We start from the raw sequence: 13,395 nt of genomic DNA, 5'->3' as shown, positions 1-13,395 counted from the left end.
AGAGAGGCACGGAGCTAGGAGCCAGCTGGTGTCTTGGACAAGAGAGGCACGGAGCTAGGAGCCAGCTGGTGTCTTGGACAAGAGAGGCACGGAGCTAGGAGCCAGCTGGTGTCTTGGACAAGAGAGGCACGGAGCTAGGAGCCAGCTGGTGTCTTGGACAAGAGAGGCACGGAGCTAGGAGCCAGCTGGTGTCTTGGACAAGAGAGGCACGGAGCTAGGAGCCAGCTGGTGTCTTGGACAAGAGAGGCACGGAGCTAGGAGCCAGCTGGTGTCTTGGACAAGAGAGGCACGGAGCTAGGAGCTAGCTGGTGTCTTGGACAAGAGAGGCACGGAGCTAGGAGCTAGCTGGTGTCTTGGACAAGAGAGGCACGGAGCTAGGAGCTAGCTGGTGTCTTGGACAAGAGAGGCACGGAGCTAGGAGCTAGCTGGTGTCTTGGACAAGAGAGGCACGGAGCTAGGAGCTAGCTGGTGTCTTGGACAAGAGAGGCACGGAGCTAGGAGCTAGCTGGTGTCTTGGACAAGAGAGGCACGGAGCTAGGAGCTAGCTGGTGTCTTGGACAAGAGAGGCACGGAGCTAGGAGCTAGCTGGTGTCTTGGACAAGAGAGGCACGGAGCTAGGAGCTAGCTGGTGTCTTGGACAAGAGAGGCACGGAGCTAGGAGCTAGCTGGTGTCTTGGACAAGAGAGGCACGGAGCTAGGAGCTAGCTGGTGTCTTGGACAAGAGAGGCACGGAGCTAGGAGCTAGCTGGTGTCTTGGACAAGAGAGGCACGGAGCTAGGAGCTAGCTGGTGTCTTGGACAAGAGAGGCACGGAGCTAGGAGCTAGCTGGTGTCTTGGACAAGAGAGGCACGGAGCTAGGAGCTAGCTGGTGTCTTGGACAAGAGAGGCACGGAGCTAGGAGCTAGCTGGTGTCTTGGACAAGAGAGGCACGGAGCTAGGAGCTAGCTGGTGTCTTGGACAAGGACTCAGAACACATTTATCCAAGAAGTTCTTACGGAGTTATCAAATCCCCTGGTAGAGATTCCTTTGCAGCTTAGTTTGACAAGCGATATAGGTAGGTACCTTATTTTTTTTATAATTTTTATAGTGTTTTACCTACACTTCAAGGAAATCAGTAGGTACTTATCCATATTATAAATGTGAAAGTGTGAGTTTGTTGTGGGCTCTTCTCAGACCTGGGCGCGTTTGGAACCCTCGTAGCTTTAGTTTCAAGTTTGCGTGATAATTATCCCCACTAGGTACATCTTACAAATCAAACAACTGACAATCGATAAGAGTAATTTATTAAGTACCTACCTATTTTGAATAAATCATTTGACTTTGACTTTGTGTTTGTTTGTTTGTTAGTTTGTTCTTCAATCACGTCGCAACGGAGCAACGGATCGACGTGATCTTTTGCATGGGTATAGGTAAAGACCTGGAGAGTGACACAGGCTACTTTTTATTGCGAAAAATCAAAGAGTTCCCACGGGATTTTTATAAACCTAATTCCACGCGGACCAAGTCGCGGGCATCAGCTAATATGTCATAAGCTAAAGCTGCCATACAAAACAAAAAGGAACGTATTTTCACGGACTCGAATCGGATACGAGGCAGCGACCACACGTTCCACGTGTATGTGATCATTGATAAGCAAATCGGCGACCGCTGATAGCTGATAGCTGATAGCTGATAGCTGATAGCTGATAGCTGATAGCTGATAGCTGATAGCTGATAGCTGATAACAGTGCTAAAGTGCAGCGGAGTGATCACCCGGAGACGCGGCGGCGCCCCACTGCTGATAACACGTATCAGGGGGGGGGGGGGGGGGGACGACCTAATTCCGTTGTACATAATTCCGTTGTACATAATTCCGTTGTACATACCTAATTCCGTTGTACATAATTCCGTTGTACATAATTCCGTTGTACATAATTCCGTTGTACATAATTCCGTTGTACATGATTCCGTTGTACATAAATCCGTTGTACATAATTCCGTTGTACATAAATCCGTTGTACATAATTCCGTTGTACATAATTCCGTTGTACATAATTCCGTTGTACATAATGTCTAAAATCTAGCCTAAACTTTTCTACGGGCCAAATTTCATGATTCTAGGTCAATGGGAAGTACCTTAAAGGATTCGATTCCATTGTCGGGTCTTGACAAACACAACAGATAGACAGAACAGACGGACAAAGAGCCAACAACTCTGTCTGTCTGTCTAGAAACTTATAGGGTACTTCCCGTGGACCTAAAATCATGAACTTTGGCAGGTAAGTAGGCACAAATGTTATGGGTAAAAATCTCAAAACCGCGAATTTATGGTAAATAATTAAAATGTGTTCATGAACAAATAGTTAGTAAGTATTTTCAAGTTTCAATGTAAGATAACTATAGTCAAGTGGGTATCATATGAAAGGGCTTCACATTTACACACACACATTCTCAAACAGATTTTATTTATTTTTATGCGTAATAGTTTTTGATTTATCGTGCAAAATGTCGAATAAATACGACTGTGGTACGGAACCCTCGGTGCGAGAGTCTAGTTGGCACTTGGCCGGTTTTTATAATTTAAGCATTACTTACTAATTTGTACTTCACCACTTGTATTGTATTGTACCTACGTAGCTAAACCTGTGGCAGAACGTATCAGTCATGTTATGGCTTATACGATGATGGCAGTTGGGGGAACCCCATTGCCGGCCCACTACTGAGCACAGCTCTCAGAAGGAGAACGGTTAGGCTTTGGTCCACCACGGCGCGGCGGTCAAGTAGGTATACGGATTTTCAGACTTCACCCACCTTTGAGAACATTATGGAGAACTCTCAGGCATGCAGGTTTCCTCACGATGTTTTCCTTCACCGGTAAAGCAAGTGATATTTAACATTCCGAAAAGTCGCGAGTGTATAGACATCTTCCAGGCAAGCGCGCTCCGTCTTAGGCTGCATCGTCACTTGCCACCAGGTGTGATTACAGCTAAGGGCTAGTCTATAAATAAAAAATAAATAAAAAGTTAGAGGCCCGGGATCGAACCCCCGACCTCCCGAATAGAAGGCCGACGTCTTCACCACTGGGCCAACTTGGCTCAGCGAGTCTTTTTTCCTCATTTTCATGAACTGCAACTTACTTAGCGTCGATATGTACGTTACGTTATCAGGCCGGGAGATGTCGCTATCAGCTATCAGCTATCAGCAACAGTGAACCAACACAAGTAGGGGCCCTAAGTGTTTGTGCACCGTCTGGAGCTGGGCGTGACGTCACGCGGCGCGGCGGTGACGTCACAGGATGTGAATGTTGCGAGCTAAGTGCGCTGCACGCATTCCTCGTACCTCGCGAATTGGTCCAACTTCTTGTTGAATCACGTTTATGATTTTCAAAAATCCATAAGTATACTTAAATATAAATGTCTGTCGGCTAAACTCGCGTCTCGGTATACCTACTTAGTCGGAATATGTCTAAGTTTCGGTCACACTTTATAGGGGTGCCCGTGGGGGATTCACCGATATTTTTCTCCCATCGAGTCACACTGTTAGTAGTTACAACCACCTTTTTATTCATTAGAATTCCCAACTAGTCACACTTTGCTATGGGTGTGACTCGATGGGGGAAAAGTGATGGATTTCCAAAGAGCCTTTCCTTCATGCCTGAGAGTTCTCCATGATGTTCTCTACAGGGTGTGTGAAATCTGCCAATCTGCATTTGGCCACTTTGAGAGGAGACCCGTGCTCTGTAGTGAGCCGGCGGTGGGTTGATCGTGATGATCATGGTGATGATGACGGGATGCCACGTTCCTCTCCGACGTCAGCAACGCTGCCAATCAGTGGTACCGATTTATTACTAACAGACAGACCGTTGACTATTCAATCAAAGTCAGTAGCTATTCGAATAAAGTGTATTAAAAAGGTGAAAGTTTGTGTGTGTGTGTGTGTGTGTGTGTTTGTTAGGTACTGTTTCACGCAAAAAACAATTGGATGGATTTGGCTAAAATTTAGAACGGAGATAGATGATACCCTGTGTTAATAGTTAATGCCTACACATTACACAGACTACTTTTATCCCGGAAATCAAAGTGTTCCCGGGGATTTTTAAAATCTATCAAAGCAAACGAAGTCGCGGCCATCAGCTAGTAAGTAGTGACTGCGACGCGCCGCTAGCGGCTAGTGTCATGTAAATGAGCGCAGCCGGGCGACGCAACTAGTTTGCTGGCACATTGAATGCGGACAGGTTCCGCGGACCTTGAGCGGACGAGCTCGTCAAGGCCGCTCCCATGGCGCAGGGGACCTGTTCTGTGTTCACATGCAAGGGCGCATGTCGTTACTGACCATGTAGGTACCTACTGCTCCCCTCCCCTCCCCTCCTAGCTACTAGGCGGCCGGAACCGGAACACGCAGCGTTAGAAGACCCCCCACTAGGTGGACGGACGACATCAGACGAGTCGCAGGGAGCCGCTGGATCCAGGCGGCGCAAGACCGTGGCGTGTGGAAGTCCCTACAAGAGACCTATGTCCAGCAGTGGACGTGGACGACGATGATGATGATGATTAACTACTAGGCCGCACATCTCGAAGTAAACACCTAAGTTTAAACAGACGCGTCTGTCTGAAAACACTAATCTTAAATTCTCAACATAATAAAATTTAAAACGCAAGTATGAGTCGAACTAAGTACGGTAAGGTCCCGTACCATAAAAATAACCCTTTTTGATTTTTAGGGTTCTACGGAACCCTATTAACGGACGGATTGTTGTCAAGCGTAAGCCTATCATATTATTATAAATGCAAATTTGTTTATTGATTTCTTGATTTGTCCTTAAATCATGCTGCAGCGGAGCAACGGAATGGCCAAATTTTTACGTGAGTATTAAAGACCTGGAGAATGCCCATCAGCTAGTCCTGCAATGAACAAACCGGGGCGAATCACTAGTGCATGTAGTGTTATCTATGACCGCTCTATTTACTGTGGAAGCGTGTCTATTGGTCTATGGCCATTGGCCAGCTATAGGGGCGCAAGATACGGATAGATAGATAATAGATAAATGGGTGAAGGAAGGGTCACTTACGACTATATAATTATAGTTCATTGTTATGAATAGCGATAGAATATAAATAGATAAATTGGTGAAAGAAGGGTCAGTTAGATAAAACTATTTATTCTTAGGTGTTCTATGCATTTCCCTATTCCACAATAGCTGCTTCATTTATCTCCCTAATTATATACCTACCTAAATCCGAAAACCGTGAATTTAGGGTTACATCACAAGAAAACCGTGAATTTAGGGTTACATCACAAGAAAACCGTGAATTTAGGGTTACATCACAAGAAAACCGTGAATTTAGGGTTACATCACAAGAAAACCGTGAATTTAGGGTTACATCACAAGAAAACCGTGAATTTAGGGTTACATCACAAGAAAAAAATTAAAATGTGTTCATGAACAAATAATTAGTATCTACATATTTTCAACTTTCGAAGTAAGATAACTGTACCAAGTGGCGTATCATAATATGAAAGGGCTTTACCGGTACATTCTAATACAAATTTTTATTTATTTTTATGCATCATAATTTTTGAGTTATTGTGCAAAATGTTGAAAAACTACGACTGTAGTTCGGAACCCTCGGTGCGCGAGTCTGACTTGACCTGGTTTTCTTTTCTTTTGAGTTACAGAACCTAAAAAATACTTAAATAAAAACTATTAATACATTAAGTAGCTACGTAGGTCTCTAATTAAAAAAAAATGTAGGTATTTGGTTAGATTAGACTAGAAAAGAACACAGGAGCTATTGGTCGTGGATATATCTATGTATATGTTACGGGCAACGTGAATAACTGGGCATTATTTATAAGGACAGGCCATTATTAATAATGGCCAGTTAATCACGTTGCCCGTAACATATATAGGTACAACATCGTCGCCGGGGCGGGTCTGGTGAGAGGGTCTGTCTAGTGTCTAGTCTAGACTCTACACACCTCACAACTATCTGTAGCCAAGCACTAGCGCATTCCGCGGCTTTGTCCGCTTCCATTTACATTAAATCGCAGTTCAAAGCTCACCTAGTCTTTCTATTGAATCCATTTTAATCATACTTGCCCTTGAAAACTGGAAAAACCGGTCAAGGAAAGTTGTTCTTGTTCAAATAGTGTTCCGTACAATGGCTACGTTTTTAGAATTCCGAACATGGGTGCCAAAGGGACAGCTAAGTTACTACGCCTCCGCTGTCCGTCCGTCCGTCTGTCCGGGGCTGTATCTCGTGATTTTGTAAAAAATACACATGTGTATTATTATAAAATACACATTTTGTTAAATATATTTAGTTAAAAAATTAAAATGGTCGCCATTAAAATTAAAATAAAATAAAAAGAGTGTTATTTCTTGTAGGATGGTACGGAACCTTTGTGTGCGAGCCCGACTCACATTTGACTGATTTCTACCATTTAGGTACGGAACCCTAATTATTACCTAGGTATATTAAACAATTGTTTTTCCAGCCAAACATTAATATGTAGATACTTATCCTATGTATTTGTCAATTTGTATACCTAATCACGTTTATGGACAGTCAAACAACACGAGTCGACAATGTGGCTAATTCCGTTGTACACAATCTCTAAACTAAACTTAAATGGCACGTCTAATTCTATTGCTATGCCTTTCATGATGTTGCTTGCAGAAAAGGATAGCACTAGAGACCTGTTAATTTAGTTTAGTTAATAGATAGTGAACAAGAGAATCGGCCCCATTAGCTAATGTCAAATCGCAAAATAATGATACCATATATAAGATGATAGTGATGTACCTATGTGGTTCAGTTGTGTCTTGTGAATGAGTCCATAAACCAGTTCCTGCTTCTCTATTTTAGATTCAGCTCACACCAGCAGAGTAAAAAAGAAGAAGATCATAAAACTAGTAAATAATTACTAAAATAAAATAAGTCTCTAGAGGTGGGTAAGATTGGTATAATAGTGCTTTGAGAAGTGTTTTGGGATATGATTTACGTAACTATATATTTAATTGAGTAATGAGTAGTCTTAAACAATTTATTAGGTAATTTTAATAGCATCAATTCCATTGAACCATCGACACAATATTTGAGCCATTTCTAAAGTTACTCGTAGCTACTGTATACACTCAGTTGGTCATTATTTTTTCCTCCGCACTATTTATCCTAATCCTACTAATACCTATTATACTAAATGTGAAAGTGTGGATGTTTGGATGTTTGTTACTAAATCACGCAAAAACGACTGAGCGGATTTGGATGAAATTTGGATAGGAGATGATTATACCCTGGATTAACACATAGGCTACTTTTTATCCCGGAAAGTCAAAGAGTTCTCACGGGATTTTGAAAAATGTAAATCCACGCGGACGAAGTCGCGGGCATCAGCTAGTTTTTCATAAAAATCTGGTATCACTAGAAAAGTCCAAAATGTTATCTAATTAAAAAGTCTACCTACTTTAGATCCATCTATTATTTCCACAGATATTATTTCAACACACAAAACTTATTAAAAACTGGCTTATTACCACTCATATTATAAATGCGAAAGTGTGTTAGTTTGTCGTTCAATCACGCCCCAACGGAATAACGGATCGACGTGATATTTTCCATGGATATAGTATATAAGACCTGGAGAATGACATGGGCTACTTTTGATCCCGGAAAATCAAAGAGTTCCCACGGGATTTTTGTATATCTAAATCCAAGCGGACGAAAGTCCCGGGTATCACCTCTCAGCTAGTCATTTATGAGTAGGTAATTTTACTGTCTTTTTAACCGACTTCCAAAAAGGAGGTGGTTCTCAATTCGGCCCGTTTTTTTTCGACTTTTTTTAATGTATGTACATCGATTTTTTCCAGGTTTCTGGACCGATTTGCAAAACTTTTTTTAATCAGCAGAGGATGTTAAGGTGGTGGTCGCATATAAATTTCTGGATCCAACTTCTCAATCCTGATGCTGCAGGGCTACTTCCCGCCTAAGTTATCAAGATTCAGGAAGTGTTCATAGTGAATTAATGTTGTAGGTACCAAGCAACGACTTTATGCTTGAACTCCAAGTCCCACTTCAACCCTGATGATGTAGGTGTACTGTGTAGGATACAGCACTCCTAAACTATAGTGATTCAGGAACAATGAGGTGCCATTGTGGAGTCTCTGAAAAATATGAAGTCTAGACGATTCGCGCAGCTAAAGCTAATTGGCACCGGCACGGCACCAAAAAGTATTATTATGGAACTATATTTTCTCTTGTATACATAATATATTCGGTAATAAATTAAATTATATTTCAATTTTTAGTGTTTGTGTATCGAAGTCGGTTTTTATTTTTTTTGATTTTTTTTTTAAAAGGAATTAAAAATACGTATTTGTTGTGATTAGCTATATAGGAAATCACAGCAAATAGGTAGGAAATATTTCAATCTAATTTATTTAACTATTATAACTAGGTAACCTACTAAAAAAGCACTACTTTGAAGTACCTAGGTAAGTAGGCATGCCATTTATTTATATGTATTTGTAATTTGCGCCTTTGAATAGTAACGTCGATTTGCCTCTTGTCCTTTGGATTCAGGATTCATTCCTTTTTACAGAAAGAATATTTATAAAAAATGCATCGCCAATGAAATACGGGCACGGGTTCAAAAGTTTGTCTTTCAACATTAATTTGCCAATTACTTTATGTTTATGAAGGTATTTATTTAAGGTTTTGAAATTCGCACAAATCAAAAATTTTGGAAAACGCACAATAGGTAGGTATTTTCAGATTTAGTTAGTTACTTACCTATGTTTTTGGATTTCATTAAATAGGTAGGTATATTTATATGTATATTTTTATTTGAAAAAATCTGATTTCGTCAGAATTTGTTCAAAATCTGAAAAAATGAGATTTACATAGGTACATAGGTACATAGGTACATAGGTACATAGGTACGGGAAACAGATTCAAAGTTCTAGGGTTACCTACCTAGTAGGTACCTACGCATAACATGACAATTTCGAATTTCGCTTTTTAGGTCTATCGAGGCATCATACTTACGACACAGTTTACCTACTTATTCGACATTAAAGTTTTCCTAAATGAAGTAGGTATATTGTATGAAGTTCTGAGTGACATTTGTTCGAGCACCCCCCACCTATCTTCAATACCCTGGCCGTGCTCCTCACCGAAATCCTCAATCATCAGCTCTATCCATATTTTTACTCCGAATCATTTTTTGTCCTCTATACGAAACAATCGGTAAAAAAAAAACATACAAAATTTTACAGAAGAGGTGATCAAATGAGTCAGTCAGTCAGTCAGTCAGTCAGTCAGTCAGTCAGTGAATCAGCACGAGCAGATATAGTATAATAGTTATATAGTATAGATATAGTATAATAGTTTCATATTTACAAAAACGAAAAATCTCTCAAAGAAATAACAAAAATTAATAGTGCTACACTACTCCATTCCATTTTTTGTTCAAGTTTGCTTCTAAAATCACCTTATTCAGCTTCGAGTGCTTAATCGATTTACATTGCGGCTTAATCACTGAGGTTAGTTTACAGGACTTGAATGTTAGCGGGAATGTATAAATGGAGCAGTTGAAGCTAAATAGGGTGAATTTAGAAACGTGTGCCATGTTTGGGCTCTTGTGTTGTATGCCACGATGTGTCCTGTCCATGCTTATTAGAATGTCATTGAATCTACATAATAGCTGTAAGTATGAAAACATTTTTTTAGTGCTATAAACAATGAAACAAATTTCAAAAAATCTTATTTTTTTTGCACACGAGTTTGTATTAAATTAAAATAGCCAATACATAATGTTTATCATAACTTAATATTAAAAGATTTAAATTATTTCAACTAGGTACCTACTCACCATCAACTTATTTGTGGTGCATATCAATGCAATGGTGCATCTTCACATTCTGTAGAGACGGGGTCTTGCATAATATATTTTATAGATGAAGTATAGTATATTTTAGAGTTCCGTACCTCAAAAGGAAAAACGGAACCCTTATAGGATCACTTTGTTGTCTGTCTGTCTGTCTGTCCGTCTGTCAAGAAACCTACAGGATACTTCCCGTTGACCTAGAATCATGAAATTTGACGGGTAGGTAGGTCTTATAGCTGACATTTGGGGAAAAATCTGAAAACCGTGAATTTAGGGTTAGATCACACAAAAAAAATTGTGGTCATGAACTAATAGGTAATTAGTATTTTCAACTTTCGAAGTGAGTGACTAGGTATATCAAGTGGGGTATCATATGAAAGGTCTTCACCTGTACACTCTAAAACAGATTTTTATTTATTTTTATGCATCATAGTTTTTGAACTATTGTGCAAAATGTGTAGTACGGAACCCTCATTGCGTGAGCCTGACTCGCACTTGGCCGGTTTTTTATTTAGATTTTAAAAATTATGTTTGTGAGCACAATCTCCTTTTGGAATTAAGTTTTAGAGACGGTCTTTAGTATTCGTAATGCGATTTAAAAAAAATTGTTGAAAAGTCTGTAAAATTGAGTAAAAATTTTTATTTATTAGGTACTTAGGTACTGAGATTAATATATTACTTAAAATGGGCAAAACATTGAACTCACTCACCTACTCGCCGATTGTGGACGAAACATCCCGACAGCACATTGGCTGTCCACTCCGCGGGCACTTCACTAAATGTATTAAAAATCATTAAAATGTCGCGATTTTTCCTAAAAATCCACTTCAATCACAAAGTACTGTGTCCGAGCAACCAGAATCGAACGTTCACTAAATAGGCCTATAAGAATCTTATTGGATGTTTTAGCTCGATAGTTTTGCAAAAATTTGGCGCGGCCGCGCGGGAGCCGTGAGTTTAGGCCTACGCGGCGCTCGTGGCTCGGCGCTCGGCGCCCGGCGCCCGGCGCGCGCGCCTCGCGCCCGACGAGCGCGTCCCCGGTGTCGTCTCGGAGCCGATTATCGAGGATAGGCCCGCCGCCGATAAGGGCTCGCAGTCGCGAGGCGGCAGGAGCGGCCGAAGGGCGCAGGGCCCGGGCGCGGGCCGGGGCTGGATGCGGCGCGGTCGAGTCGCGCGGACCAAATGGCGGCGGTCGACTCTTGCGCCGAGCGCCGACGTAACCTTGTATCCCCGACCTCGCAGACCGTTTTATGCCTAAATGAGGCATCCTACGATACCTATACGTCGCAGGCACCAACATTTCGGACACGACTTTCATTTAAGTACAATTTTTCCAGAAACAGGATTTCCACAATGTTCACCTGACAGCTAACTCCGTTTCATTCTTTTTTAATTTTTTTTGAGATTTATTACAATAATTAAATTTTTTGAAAATAAAATATGCAATTTGACTGTCGTACCTACCCTTCCAATTAAGCCCGCTTCCATCTTAGACTGCATCCTCAGCCCTCACATATGTAGACAGTAGACAGTAGACACAACCAGGCACCAGTGAGATTGCAATATGGAGCAACTTGTAATGGAAGACAAAACTTTCAATTTAAGTACCCATAATATAAGTAAAGTAAAGGTACCAAATAGAAACAAGGCTTAGCTAGCTTTTCATTAACCATCCGTTCAACCGATTTTGATGAAATTTGGTATAGAGATAGCTTGCATCCCGGGATAGGACATCCCGGAAAATCAAACAGTTCCCACGGGATTTTTAAAATCCTAAATCCACGCGGGCAAAGTCCCTAATTATACCTAAACCAACTTGTTTTTCGTTTTCCTTTTGCTGATGTTTGTTGACTGATTTGATTTTAGGTAGGTGTTAGCTAATTTGCTCATCAACATCATCCCATCCGAGCCCATCGACGGGCCACTACTGAGCGCACAGGTTCCCTCTTAGCACGACAAGTTTAGCCCATAGGCATCTGGTTATTATATTTTACTCTTATTTTTTGTTCTGAAATACTTATTAAAAAATATTTGAATGTTGAAATAATTCTATCTCAGCAAAAGATTAGTAGTAGTTATAGAATAGTATTTTCAAAAGTATTTATGCCTAAATATGACCTTATATTCTCAATAAGGCTTCTATTTTCAATTAAATTTCAATATTTGAAGTAATTTCAAATATTTTTTATCATTAAATTTTATATTAACATAAGGCATTTTTTGTAATAGTTGAGAGTAAGTAGGTAATGTGTTTTAAGGATAAGCACAAGATAAGTAGGTAGGTACTTATTGATTTCATATTCAGATTTTTTCTAGAAACTTGAAATTCTAAATTTAAAAAATATTCTTATGTTACTATTCAGCTGATCTTAATTAATAGATCATACGTACGCAGTATGAAATACTTACCTACTTTAAAACAAACTTAAAATTGAAACTAATTTTTTAACTTCCAAGTTAATTATACCAAAGAAATAGGAAATGAGAATTGACTATTACTAATAATTAAGTGTAAGTATTACATACCTGGGAATATTTTCTGCGTTTCGTACTCGACAGAAAAAGAAATTATTATAGGAACCGTTGTCCAATTGTCCGTCTGTCTGTCACCTTTTTAGGGTTCCGTAGCCAAATGGCAAAAACGGAACCCTTATAGATTCGTCATGTCTGTCTGTCTATCTCTCCGTCCGAATGTCACAGCCACTTTTTTCCGAAACTATAAGAGCTATACTGTTGAAACTTGGCAAGTTGATGTATTCTGTGAACCGCATTAAGATTTTCACACAAAAATCTATGGGCTATCTATGGATAGGTCTTTAAAAATGATATTGAGGTTTCTAATATCATTTTGTTCTAAACTGAATAGTTTGCGCGAGAGACACTTCCAAAGTGGTAAAATGTGTCCCCCCCCCCTGTAACTTCTAAAATAAGAGAATGATAAAACTAAAAAATATATATGATGTACATTACCATGCAAACTTCCACCGAAAATTGGTTTGAACGAGATCTAGCAAGTAGATTTTGATTTATCGTGCAAAATGTCGATAAAATACGATTGTAGTACGGAACCCTCAGAGCGCGAGTCTGATTCGCACTTGGCCAGTTTTTTCTCTCGATTTCGGCCCTCGATTTCTTTATTTTATATTCGTAGTCTCTACTCAATGACTTTTAGACAACGATACCTCAGATGCTAGAGTAAGAATTTTATTTTCGGCTCCTTTTTCATGTAGCTATGGGAGCCCCAATATTCGGATCAACGTTCAGCCTACAGTTACCAAATATCAAAATTTTAGGTTAGTAACTCATTCCATCCACGCGTTAAAATCCTGTGACTTCTGGTCTGGCACCATAAGTAGGTACCTACCTACGTCTCTGACTGATAGTTTTAGGGCTTTTAGGGCTCTCTTTTTCTCTATAAGTAGTGAATATTTCAGCATGTCATATTTTTTCGGAAAAAAATGCATATACCTACCTATACTAGGTACCTACTTAGTAATTCAATTACCTAGGTTACCTAGGTTAGTTTCA

General features: G+C 40.1%; 1 long non-coding RNA gene across 2 annotated transcripts in view; it reads right to left on the bottom strand.

Annotated features, from left to right (window-relative positions):
• LOC138402785 (uncharacterized) overlaps positions 1 to 11,045 on the bottom strand; it is a 92,916-nt gene extending 81,871 nt beyond the window's left edge. For both annotated transcript variants that reach the window (XR_011237120.1, XR_011237118.1), the window contains exon 1: positions 10,578 to 11,045. This is a non-coding gene — a long non-coding RNA (uncharacterized lncRNA). The remainder of the gene's footprint in view (positions 1 to 10,577) is intronic.
• Between the last annotated feature and the right edge of the window lie 2,350 nt (positions 11,046 to 13,395).

The sequence above is a fragment of the Maniola hyperantus genome, chromosome 9 (assembly GCF_902806685.2).
Source record: "Maniola hyperantus chromosome 9, iAphHyp1.2, whole genome shotgun sequence".
Lineage (NCBI taxonomy): Eukaryota > Metazoa > Arthropoda > Insecta > Lepidoptera > Nymphalidae > Maniola > Maniola hyperantus.
Note: the sequence above shows the minus strand (reverse complement) of the source record. Positions and strands in the feature narration are given on the sequence as shown.